Source organism: Netta rufina (assembly GCF_964035555.1).
Source record: "Netta rufina genome assembly, chromosome: 2".
NCBI lineage: Eukaryota > Metazoa > Chordata > Aves > Anseriformes > Anatidae > Netta > Netta rufina.
The window spans coordinates 47,492,874-47,505,081 of record NC_140124.1 but is presented as its reverse complement, the minus strand read 5'-3'; positions in this window follow the sequence as shown (position 1 = coordinate 47,505,081).

Sequence of the window (12,208 nt, the reverse complement as noted above, 5' to 3'; positions counted from 1 at the left end):
AGGTATGTCCCCTTACTCATGTGACTCAGAAAAAACACTGACAAAAAATAACATCATGCCAGGGAAATTAGATAACAAAGATGCACATCTCACCAAACTTTTCTATCCAAGGAATTAAATGTTATGAAAACCAGTTTACACTTAGTTGTTTCTTGAATATGTAAAGCCAAGGTAAATAGCATAAAAGCTCAACAGAGAAAGAGAAAGGAGCATGATGCTCAATGCTTTGTCATTTATCATTTTGTCTAACTGCAACAGGATAAGCGAAGACAGAAGTTTAAAGGATTTAAAAGTTCTATAGAATAGTCCCTATCAAACCAGGAGAAAATCTTCATTAACCAGGACTAATGAGCTACATATATGTTTTTATTGCATTCAACCACTACTAATAGCACTTTGCTGTACTCATTTATACTTCAAAAGCTATTATGTTTAAAGAACTTCTCATTAACACCTAACCATTACACTTCAAGCATAACACTTCAAACTATTGGAGTAAAACCAATAGTTTGAAAAAAAAAGTATTGGAGTAATGTTTGTCTATTGTGGTAATGACTTGGGGCATACTTTCTTCTGGCTGTATTATGTCCTTCAGGTAGTCTACATTACCTTGTGGGCTTTGCTCAAACTTACTGGAAAATAAAATCCAATTGAGAATGCTTCTATTTAATTTTGATTAATTTCTCTCTGGCTCTAAAGAACATGTAAGGAAAAAGAGAGCAAAGCCTAGGGGATGAGGTGTAGTAAAAAGGCAATGTGATGGCAGGAGTGTTGAGCTCTGTGGTCTCTTGCAAAGAAGACAAGTTCTGTGACTGAGATTTATGAGCTGTCATGGTTTTAAGCAAGTTACCTGGGACAGCCTGGTATAATTTCAAGTGAAGATTACTCTATTCTGCAGGTTTAGACAATAACTGTAGCCTTTTGCTGAATTATCTGCAATAGTAAGATTTATAAACTTTTTGTTATCTTCAGTGTGTTAGTGGCTTTCCAAAGAAAGCAATGCATAAATGCCTGTTCCCATCTCTCCCACTAAGCCAGAAGACAGTATTTATCCCATTTGACATGAGGGTTGGTAGGTGCTTGCTTTGGTGCTAGACAGGGAAGCCTGTAAGTGTCTGTCTCCACTGGTGTGTGCCTCTGGGGAGGGAGGCTTTGTTGTTTCTACTGCTTACCCCCTTTCAGTGAAAACTTTCATCCAGGATTTTGCAGAAGTAATGCGGTTCACAAGATGTGGTTCACAAGACCTTACTAAGTTTATTCATATTGATAACTTGTAACTGAAAATTATCATCTGATTCTGAAGAGAGGCTTAAAACAATGAGAAAGAAGGAGCTGCTACTGCTGAACTCTAGGCAGCCTACTGGCCTTCCCTCCTAAGACATGTTCTTCAGCTGCAATCAGAATAATAAGAGTCTCTTAGGAATATGGGATGGCTCCTGATGAAAACAAAAACAAAAACAAAAAAACAGTACAACAGAGCTTGAATTCTTCTCATGTTGACCAGATGAGGTCACGATGGCAACGACAAAATCACAGAGCATTTGAGGTGGGAAGGGACTTCTGGAGTCTGTTGAGTCCAAACCCCTGCTCAAAACAAGGTCAGCTACAAGCTGGTTGCCAAAGGCTATATCCAGTTGGGCTTCAAATATTTCCAAAGATGAAGACTCTAAAGCCTTTCTCATCAACTTGTTCCAATATTCAAACACTCCAATAATTAAAAAAAAAAAAAAAAAGAAAAAAAAAAAAAGAAAAGTATTTTCTTCAGAAAGAATTTCTCACATTTCAGCTTCTGCCTGTTGCCTCTTCTCCTGTCAACAGACACTACTGAGAAGAGTCTGGCTCGGTCTTCTCTATACTTCCTGTCAGATATTTATTGTAAACACTGAAAAGATCATCTCTGGAGCCATATTAATGCTGAGCTCTCTCAGCCTCTACTTGTATGAGTGTTTATGTAATTTTTTTTTCCCTAGGCAGCACAACATGCTTAAAGAGGTAACATACAGACTGGTACGTCTTTCTAGCAATGCTAGTTTTCCTTGGTAGACTCCACAGGGTTATTGCAGCTTACAGAGTGTGCATCTCCTTGAAGAAATCTTGAATAACTTTGGCATAAACAAATATTCAAAAGCAGAGCTAAGCAGTGTTTTGCTTAGACTCCATCTCCTCATTAAGAGACGTAAGAGCCAAATTGTTCATCACTGCTAGTCATTAATGTAGCATGGTCTCTGCCATCAGACACCTCAAACGTGGTGGAAAGTCACTTGGTTTGTTCAGCTTAGAGAAGGATGAGGAGAGACCTCATTGTGGCCGACATCCTCCTCATGTGGAGAGTAGAGAGGCAGGCACTGATCTCTTCTTTCTGGTGATCAGCAATAGGATCTGAGGAAGCAGCATGAAGCTGTGACAGGGCTGCGGCAGGTCTTGGTGCAAAACTGAAATCAAAATTTGGCAGCTTAGTTCATTCAAAGAATCTGTGTTGAAGGACATTTATTCAACAGATCATAAGCAATAAAATTGTGCATTGTTTGCTCAATGGAAAGTCAGTTCCATTATTTTTCTTCTTCTCACTGCTGAGATGCATTGCAAGGAAAAGGGAACTATCTTCCACTCTTTCCTCTTCCAAACTCACCTGTTTGCAAAACTTCCAATGGAAATCAGGCAATATTTATTTATTTATTTATTTTAATATTGTAACGTAGAATGGCATTAAAAATTATGAGGGAGCAAGCTGGAACAAGCTCTGCACATCATGACATCAGTGTTTGAATGATAACAGGACACAGCTAAGTACTCTCTGTGTGCCACTCTGATTTGGATACCTGAACTTTGACTTCCTCATTGGTACTTCTGACTTCTTTGTCAAAGAAATTTTGTGCTTTTATATTTCTGTCACAGCAGCAGTAGATGGTGGGAGTCAACACTTGTATTAGAATACAAAATGAATATGTATCACTTAGTAAGCATCAGATCCTCAGATTGATGTTTGCCTTTTGGTATATGATTCTTCATAATTGTGTCCCTTTTGTGTTAGGATCTGTAGGATGAAAATCTTTAAAAGTCATTATTCTGATTGCATTACATATCAAGTTCATGCTTTTTATTTATGCTGACATACTGTTTGCTGGCAGATTCATGAGAAGTTTGTCATAGTAAAGAAATACCCCAATTTGCAAGCCCAAAAGGTTAGGCTTGCTTCTGCTTTTCCCTATTTTTTTCCCTATTTTCCCTATTTTTCCCAATAGGTTTGCCGTTCAGTTTTATACACTATGCATTTACTTTGTGTTTTTGATTTTTCTGGGAACATTTCCAGTAAGTTTCCAGTAAAGTGAGATGAGACGAACTGAGGCAGAACAGAACAGGCCTATCAAATAGCACTGCCTTTTGTGGTTGTGGTCCTTTCTGGTCTCCAGGTCCTAGCATTTTTGATATCTGACTGTGAGCCATCTCCTGTGTAATTGTTAGCTGTAACAAAGATTTATATGATAGTACCCAAAGAACATTTTTTTTTCATATTATTTCATGTGACTTTTTACTTTCCTTTTCAAGACTACCTTCCTACCCTTACCTTGCCTTACCTTATCTTAACAGATTACTGTTTTTAACAGTATTCTTCAGTTTCCTCTCTTCAGACAGGTTGGCAGTTTCAAGGGAAACTAGACACTTATAAAAGAGTCGATGATAAACTGCTATATAAAAGAGGAATGAAAAAAGAATACACCTCACGTTAATGGAAATAAATACTTTAATGTATGTGCTTATCTTATGAAAAAGTATATTGATATTTTGTCTTCAAAGCAGAGACTCCCATTCCAAAGAATTGAAGACAGTGTAATTTTTCAAGCTCACTAGCCTGCTCTAGATAATTATAGTCTGACTATGGTTTCTGGTCAGCTGAAAGTGAGTCAGCTGAAAGTGTGAGCCGAGAGCCTATAGGTGAGGATTAAAGGGCAAGCCAACAGAGGTGACATTGTGGTGGGTGTTTAGTACAGACCACCAGATCAGGAAGAAGAAGTGGATGAGGCTTTCTACAGGCATCTGCAAGTTGCCTTACAATCACAGGCACTTGTTCTTATGGGGGACTTCAACCACACTGATATTTGCTGGGAAGACAACACAGCTCAGAACAAACAGTCCAGGAAGTTACTGCAGAATGTTGAGGATAACTTCTTGATGCAGGTGGTAGGTGAGCAAACAAGGAGAGGGGCCCCGCTGACCTGGTACTAACAAACAGAGGTGGTCTATTTGGAAATGTGAAGGTTGAGGGCAGTCTCGACTGCAGTGATCACAAGATGTTGGAGTTCAAGATCCTGCGAGGAGGAAGCAGGGCAAAAAGTAGGACTGCAACCCTGGATTTCAAGAGAGCTTAAGGGACATAATTGAAGGAATCCCCAGTGCCAGGGATCTAGAGGGAAAGGGTCCAGGAGAGTTGGCTTATATTCAAGCACTGCTTCCTCCAACCTCAGGATTGGTGCATCCCTCAGAGAAAGAAGTCAAATGAGTGAGGCAGAAGACCTGTGTGGACGGGCAAGGAGCTCTTAGGAAAACTTAAACAGAAGAAAGTGTACATAACATGGAAGAAGAGACAGACCACTTGGGGGGAAAATAGGAACATTGTCAGAGAATGCAGGGATGCAATGAGTAAGGCCAAGGACCAGTTGGAATTAAACATTGCAAGATACATCAGGGACAACAAGAAGAACTTCTTCAAATACATCAGCAGCAAAAGGGAGACTAAGGAAAATGTGGGTGCACTGCTAAATGAGGTGGGTGCCTTGGTGACGGTGGATACAGAGAAGGAGGAGTTACTGAATGTCTTCTTTGCTTCAGTTTGTACTTCTAAGGCTAGCCCCCATGCACTACTGAGCCTGGAAACCAGGGAGAAAACCTGGAGAGAGGAAGACTTTCCCCGGGTTGAAGAGGATTGGGTTAGAGGTTATTTAGGCAAGCTAGATACCCACAAATCTATGGGCCCCAATGGGATGTACCAAAGGGTGCTGAGGGAGTTGGTGGATGGGATTGCTGGGCTGCTTTCTGTCATCTATCAGTGGTCATGGTCATCTGGAGAGGTCCTGGATGCCTGAAGACTTGCTAATATGAAGCCCATCTATAAGAAGGGTTATGAGGAGGCCTGTCAGCCTGACCTCGGTGCCAGGAAAGCTGATGGAACAGGTCATCTTGAATGCAGTCTCGCAGCATATGCGGGACAACCAGGGAATCAGGCCCAGTCAGCATGGGTTCATGAAAGGCAAGTCCTGCCCAACCAACCTCATCTCCTTCTATGACCCGGTGACCCTCCTGGTGGATGAGGGAAAGGCTGTTGATGTAGTCTGCCTAGACTTCAGCAAATCTTTTGATACAGTCTCCCACAGTATTCTCCTGGAGAAGCTGGCAGCCCATAGCTTGGACATGTACACTCTTTGCTGGGTTAAAAACTGGCTTGATGGCTGGGTCCAGAGAGTAGTTGTGAATGCAGTGAAATGCAGCTGGTGAATGGTCATGAGTGGTGTTCCCCAGGGGTCGGTGTTGGGGCCCCATCCTCTTTAATATCTTTATTGATGATTTGGATGAGGGACTTGATTACACCCTCAGTAAGTTTGCAGATGATACCAAGTAGGGGGGAAGTGTTGATCTTCCGGAGGGTAGAAAGCCACTGCAGAAGGAGTTGGACAGGTTGGATCAATGGGCAGAGGCGAATGGGATGAGGTTCAACATGGCTGAGTGCCGAGTCCTGCAGTTTGGCCACAACAACCCCATGCAGTGCTACAGGCTTGGGGGAGAGTGGCTGGAAAGCTGTGCAGAGGGAAGGGATCTGAAGGTGTTGGTAGATACTCGCCTGGACATGAGCCAGCAGTGTGCCCAGGTGGCCAAGAAGGCCAACGGCATCCTGGCTTGTATCAGAAACAGTGTGGCTAGCAGGATCAAGGAGGTGATCATCCCCTTGAACTCTGCTCTGGTGAGGCTGCACCATGAGTGCTGTGTTCAGTTTTGGGCCCCTCACTACAAGAAGGACATCAAGGCCCTGGAACATGTCCAGAGAAGGGCTACAAAGCTGGTGAAGGGCCTGGAGCACAAGTCCTGTGAGGAGTGGCTGAGGGAACTGGGGTTGTTTAGTCTGGAGAAGAGGAGGCTCAGGGGAGACCTTATTGCTCTCTACAACCACCTGAAAGGAGGAAGGTGTGGGGAGCTGGGGGTCGGCCTCTTCTCACAGATAACCAGCCACAGGACTAGAGGGAATGGCCTCAAGTTGCACAAGGGGAGGCTTAGTTTGGTAATTAGGAGACATTTCTTCTCAGAAAGAGCAGTCAGGCATTGGAACGGGTTGCCCAGGGAGGTGGTGGAGTCACCGTCCCTGGGGGTGTTCAAGGAAAGGTTGGATGTGGTGCTTACGGATGTGGTTTAGTGCGTGATATTGGTGGTAGGGGAATGGTAGGATGAGATGATCTTGGAGGTCTTTTCCAACCTTAATGATTCTATGATTACTTTTTCTTTTTTTTTTTTCTGGTAGCGTCAGTTCTGTCTGATGAGCTCCAGATAACACCACTAATGCTTTGTCTTGGCCTCAGTTCAGTAGCTTTAAAGCAGAGCAGTAACTGTGTAAGTGAGATATGCTGAACTAGCATGCTTGCTGACTTGGAGCATTGTGAAGGCAAGTAACTTGAGCTCAGGAGACTTGACCTCTTCCCTCCTACCTGTTCTACCTGTTTTGTTTTTGTTGGTGGTGGTTTTTTTTTTTTTTTTCTTTGCTTTGTTTGTTTGTTTTGGTAGATAGGTGATAATCTGGTAAAGAGGTTCCATCAGATGTTTATTCTCAGGCATGTTAATGACAACTGGGTTTGTGTCAGTCATTTATTCAGAAAGGCTTACAACGTTGATTGAATTATTCTGTTCTGAAATGGCCACTCCTGCAATCATTCTCAAGTCTTTTATTTACAAATAAAACACAAATCATTTTAAATTCTATAGACCTTTCCCTGTTTTATGAGGAGGACACTCTGCCACTGCAGATCCACTTGGCACTGTTCTGCTGTTAGGTTAGTTTGGTCCATATTAAATAGTTTAAAATATTAAACCCAACAGGTCTTAAGATGAGTGTGTATAATGAGTGTGTATATAACTAAAATAATGAGTGTCATCTAAGTCACAGTTACTTTTACATTGCTCTGGACATAGCAATCTATGTATATGTATATGCATATATGTGATTTACAAAAAGGAACTCACAATAGGAAATGCACAATTGCATTTCAGAAACGGTGTTGAAAAAAAGAAAGAAAAGAAAAGAAAGGAAAAGAAAGGAAAAGAAAAGAAAAGAAAAGAAAAGAAAAGAAAAGAAAAGAAAAGAAAAGAAAAGAAAAGAAAAGAAAAGAAAAGAAAAGAAAAGAAAAGAAAAGAGAAAAATAAAAGAAGGTCATTTTAACCACCTGAATGTCTGTAAATGAAGTAGCACTTTAATGGTGAGTTGGCTCATGGTGTAGCATTGTGGACAGGAACTCTTCCACCTGAGTCAGTGGTGCACAGCCTCTAAGGAACAGTCGCAAGTAGCATGTCTTCCTGTTAAGCATTTTTCCCTTGATGAAGACTACAGTGCAAAGAGGCCAGAATAGCTTCAGTGTCTGATCTGTTGCTCATTTTGGCATATTTAGTACTCTGTAGGTTCCAGAGAGGTAGAAGGGATGAGGGCTGTTTTCAATGTTGTTACTCATGATGGCTTATAAACCACCTGACGAAGAAAAAAAGCAGTTAGCTTTTTTTTTTTTTCCTTTTTTTTTTTCTTCTTCTTTTTTTTTTTTTCCTTCTTCTTTTTCTCCGCTTTCCCCCCAGCAGAGATTTATTTATTTGTTTGTTTGTTTGTTTGTTTATTGGTGCATGTGTGTGTATGTGTCAGCTAAACTGGTATGTATCATTCGTTGTTAGTGGAAATGTCCAGACTTCCTACAGGTTGATGATTAATCTTAGGTACACAGGAGGTGTTAATTCTTTCCCCATTTTATATTTGGAAAAAAATAATTTATGTTCAGTAACTTTCAAATTGTGAAAACTGTGGTGGATGCCTTGTTATGATTCACAGGTAGTAGTCACAGTTTCTTTTCTTTTACAGTAAGAGAAATTGCCAAGTGGGCAATTGTTTTCCACTGTCCTATGCATGGTAGTGATGAACCAGGGAAATGCTTTCTTCATAGAACCCTTGAGCCCCTTGCATCTTATTTTCTCTCCCTTTACCTTTGAGGAAGGGGAGTGAGAGAGTGGCTGTGGAGGAGCTCAGATGCCCACCCAAGGAAAACCACCACAGTAGAATACTATCAGCATAAGATTGAAGACCCTAGCTTTGATAACGTGGTTTCAGAATGTTGTATAAGTCAGCTTCATAATTTGTCTTCTATTCAAGCAATACCTAGAATCTGAAGAAAAGAGATTGTATGCACCTAACTTATTCAGAATTCGCTTTGCTACACTGGCAGAACCAATCCATACTTTTTCCAACTCAGGTATTTCTGGTCCAGACTAGCCATCAAAAACAGCCAACTTATCTTCTTGCTGTACTGTCAGCTGACCTGTGTACCTCTCTCACTCAACATAAATTTAATCTCTCACAAAACAGAAGGCAAACCTTTCTGTTTGCTTTAGGAATATGTAAAAAACAGGCATCTCTGAATCTTGCACCATGGAATTCTCTCTTAACCTTTTTAAATATTGTTACTTGGATTTATTTGTCTATGCTGGGAGAGGAAGCAACATAACAACAATTTTTTCATTTATACAGCTGAAACATCTCTTTTCCAGGAACAGACTGCAAGTCATCAGTGCGGGACACTGGCTAAACTGTCTAGACAGACTGCTACAATTCCAAAGTGATCTTTCATTCCGTTTATTATTATTATTATTATTTATTTTTTTCCCATCAATATTTCATTAAGCCTCTGAATCCATGCAAGAGTAGGCATAGATTGGGGTGTTATATAGCCATATCGTTATAATTGCAAATTTATGTCTTTTCTCTTGTGCAGATGGCAAAGAAGCTTCAGCACTAGAAATATTCAGATGCTATATTTTTAAAGTGAAGAAACTTTTAACTTTTTGAGATTGACTATGCAGACTCGTAGTCTCCATATTTAATAAAATTGCTAATTTTTTGGACATTAAGATGTTGCCTTTCAAATCAATGGGAAAATTCCTTAACATGTGAATAACATAGGATCAAATATTTAAATATTCATTCAATGATTTCAAGTTCATATGTAGCACGCTCTGTGGAAAAATTAAGCTGTAATTTCTTTCAAATCACTTTGCAAACATTTTATCTGGACTGGCCAAACTCAGCTTAGCTACATGGAATTAGCTGAAAGACATTGATTTTATACCTTGTCAAGGACTAGATATAGTATCTGTTCAGTCAGGTAATTTCAAAAACTACTTACTGTTAAATCTGGTGATACTGAGCCACAGAGTTTGGCTCTGACTGTTCTCTCATAAATTACTCTGCAGTTTTGATTAATATCAGCCATTCTATGCTTTGTTTTATCTTATCTCCCATGAAATGCCCAGCACACCATGCTAAGCTGAGATGGGTTATGCATCCTGAAATGTTGCTTTTCTTTAAAGAGTATACCACATCCAGATCCAGTCACTATTGTGCCTATATACGTGTATGTACATGCAAGAACAAATATAATCTGTACTAAGAATTTACTAAATATCATTTCTGAACAAAGAGAAATACTTAAAATCTCTGCATAGGGAATGTGTATATGCTTTAAATAGAAGCTTGTATATACTGGCTTATAGCTGTCTCTCTAATAACTGTTTGATGGAAACACTGTCTTTAGTGGAACAGCAGAAAAGCTGAGTAGGTTAGTAAGAATCTGCATATATAAACACTTATTTATCACACCAATTACATGTGACGTGCATGTGGGATAGCATTAAGCACTGTAGGAAATTTATTTGCTGATAAAACTTAAACAAGGAGAAATAATACTGGTGCATTCTTTATATTATATTCTCCAGTTTAGTAAGTTCAAAGGAGAGTAGAAATGTTAAAATTCTAATAAGTTTTATTAGCCTTATTAGTATCACACATTATGAACTGAATATGTTTTCCTAAAGAAAGTGTTGATCACTTGGATATTGGTAGAAACAATACTTTCAGGATTACATCGGGAAATTTGGACCAAACCTGAAGGAAATGGGATAGCTGGTTAAAAAGGCAGTGACTTGAAAGATGTAATACATTGCTATAACTGATTTTATTTTTCAATTCTATTTCCTCTTTGATTAATAGTGAATATATGAAGAATAAAATATCAGAATTGTGTGTGCTAACACACAAATTAAAATTACTAGGAATAATTTTAAATCTATATTTGTAGATAAAAACACATTGATAATTATTGTTTACTTTAATAAATAATGATTTTACTTCAGCTGATAATTAATATTGCAATGTATATATATATATTTTCTTCTGGAAACCTTTACAGTATGCTCATATAGAAAAATATTTGTATAGAATCTGAGGAGAGGTAATTTCATTAAGTATCCAAACTAATACAATTCTTTTAGGGATAAACATCAAGCACAAGTTAATCTTACTTAGATACTGTATTTTGACATATGCCTAAGATGTTTTGTTAAAATTACCTAATGAGGACTGAGGTTAGAGATTGGCACATGCCTCTCCTTTTGTTATTAATGCGTCTAACTTCAGCACGGAAATGAAAATCCATTGTGCACTTTCCAATTTAGAGTTTGAGTTTTAATGAATTCTCAGAAAAGTCACATGCCCTCTAGCTATGACAGCCGCTTGCAGCAAGGAGCGGAAACTCAAAGAGTTGGGATTTGTTACAGTAAATAACACAATAGCTTCCTGGGAAGGAGCTTCTCTACCATTTCTGTTGTCGTTTGTTTGTTTATATAATAGTAGTCAATTTTTTCAACTCTGTCATCCTTTTCACTTCTCCAGCACTCACTTGGTAGTGTGCATTAAGCTGTGAAAGCAACCAGATTTTTTGAATATGGTTACTTTTTGCATAACTTGTTTGTGTTCCTTTTTTTTTTTTTTTTTTTTTTTTTTTTTTTTTTTGTGCTTTTATTTGTGTTTTGCTTCTTGGCTTCATTTTATTTTCCCAGAGTTATCACTCTTTCATTCTTAGTAAGAACTTGCTTCATTGTCTACTGCATTCAGTAATAGTCTTTCTAGAACTCAGTGGAATCTTGGGTCAGTTTAAGGGAACAGGCTCTATCAGCATCACCAGACCCTGAGCACAGTAGATATTCTGTTATTTTCACTGGATTTAAGTGAAAAACTGCACTTCAGACCTTAATACATAGTGTTAAGACATATTATGTACATATTGCGTTTGAATTGAAGAATCCAGGAGTTAAGACTGTATGGTATTGTTGCTTAGGAAGTATGGACTAGAGAATGCAGGGAGCAATGCGGGGGTGACAGTGGGAGAACGGTGCATGGACCCTTTGGAAACTCTTCATGAGGCATCTAGGTCAGTTCCATTTTGGGACCATGTTCCAAGACTTAGAAGGCAGCTATAGAACTTAATTCTTCTGTCTTTACTATAGGTACTGATGATTCCCTTCTGCCAAAACCACTGTTAGCTGTACACCTGCAGGTAGGTACTCTTTGCTCCCATTGCTCCGTTTGAGTAGAACTAATGTGAAAGAGCTGAAGTGAATCTTGCCTTCAAGAAGAAGACAGGACTAAAGTGCTCAGAAGTCACTGAGAACTGCCAAAGCCCTTGCTTGCTGTTGTCCCTTCCTCTAGAGCTGAACTGGCACATAGGATAAGCAAAAATGTTACTTGACATGTTAAATGTTAAATGCTAATTAAAATCCTACTAAAAAGGTGCAATTAGCTGAACAAATACTTACGTCTGCTATGAGAGCAAAGTTACTTGTAAATAAAATACAATCCACCAATTTCTTATGTCCATAGAAAGTGCCTTGGAGAACTACTTGTCTTGAAATACATTTCAGTGTCTAATCCCGTTGTATTTAGTTGCTCAAAGCTATCACTTTTATGTAAGAGACAATAACTGATCTTTTTTACTTTTTCTTCTACTCTACGTTGTGTGGTTTTGACTTCTCTTTTAATTCTACTGTGGTCCTCAGAACCACTTATTTTTATTAATTATATAAATATTTTTTACATTTTGACACTGTTGTTGATTTAGAGGAAAAATACATGGCGTCTCCA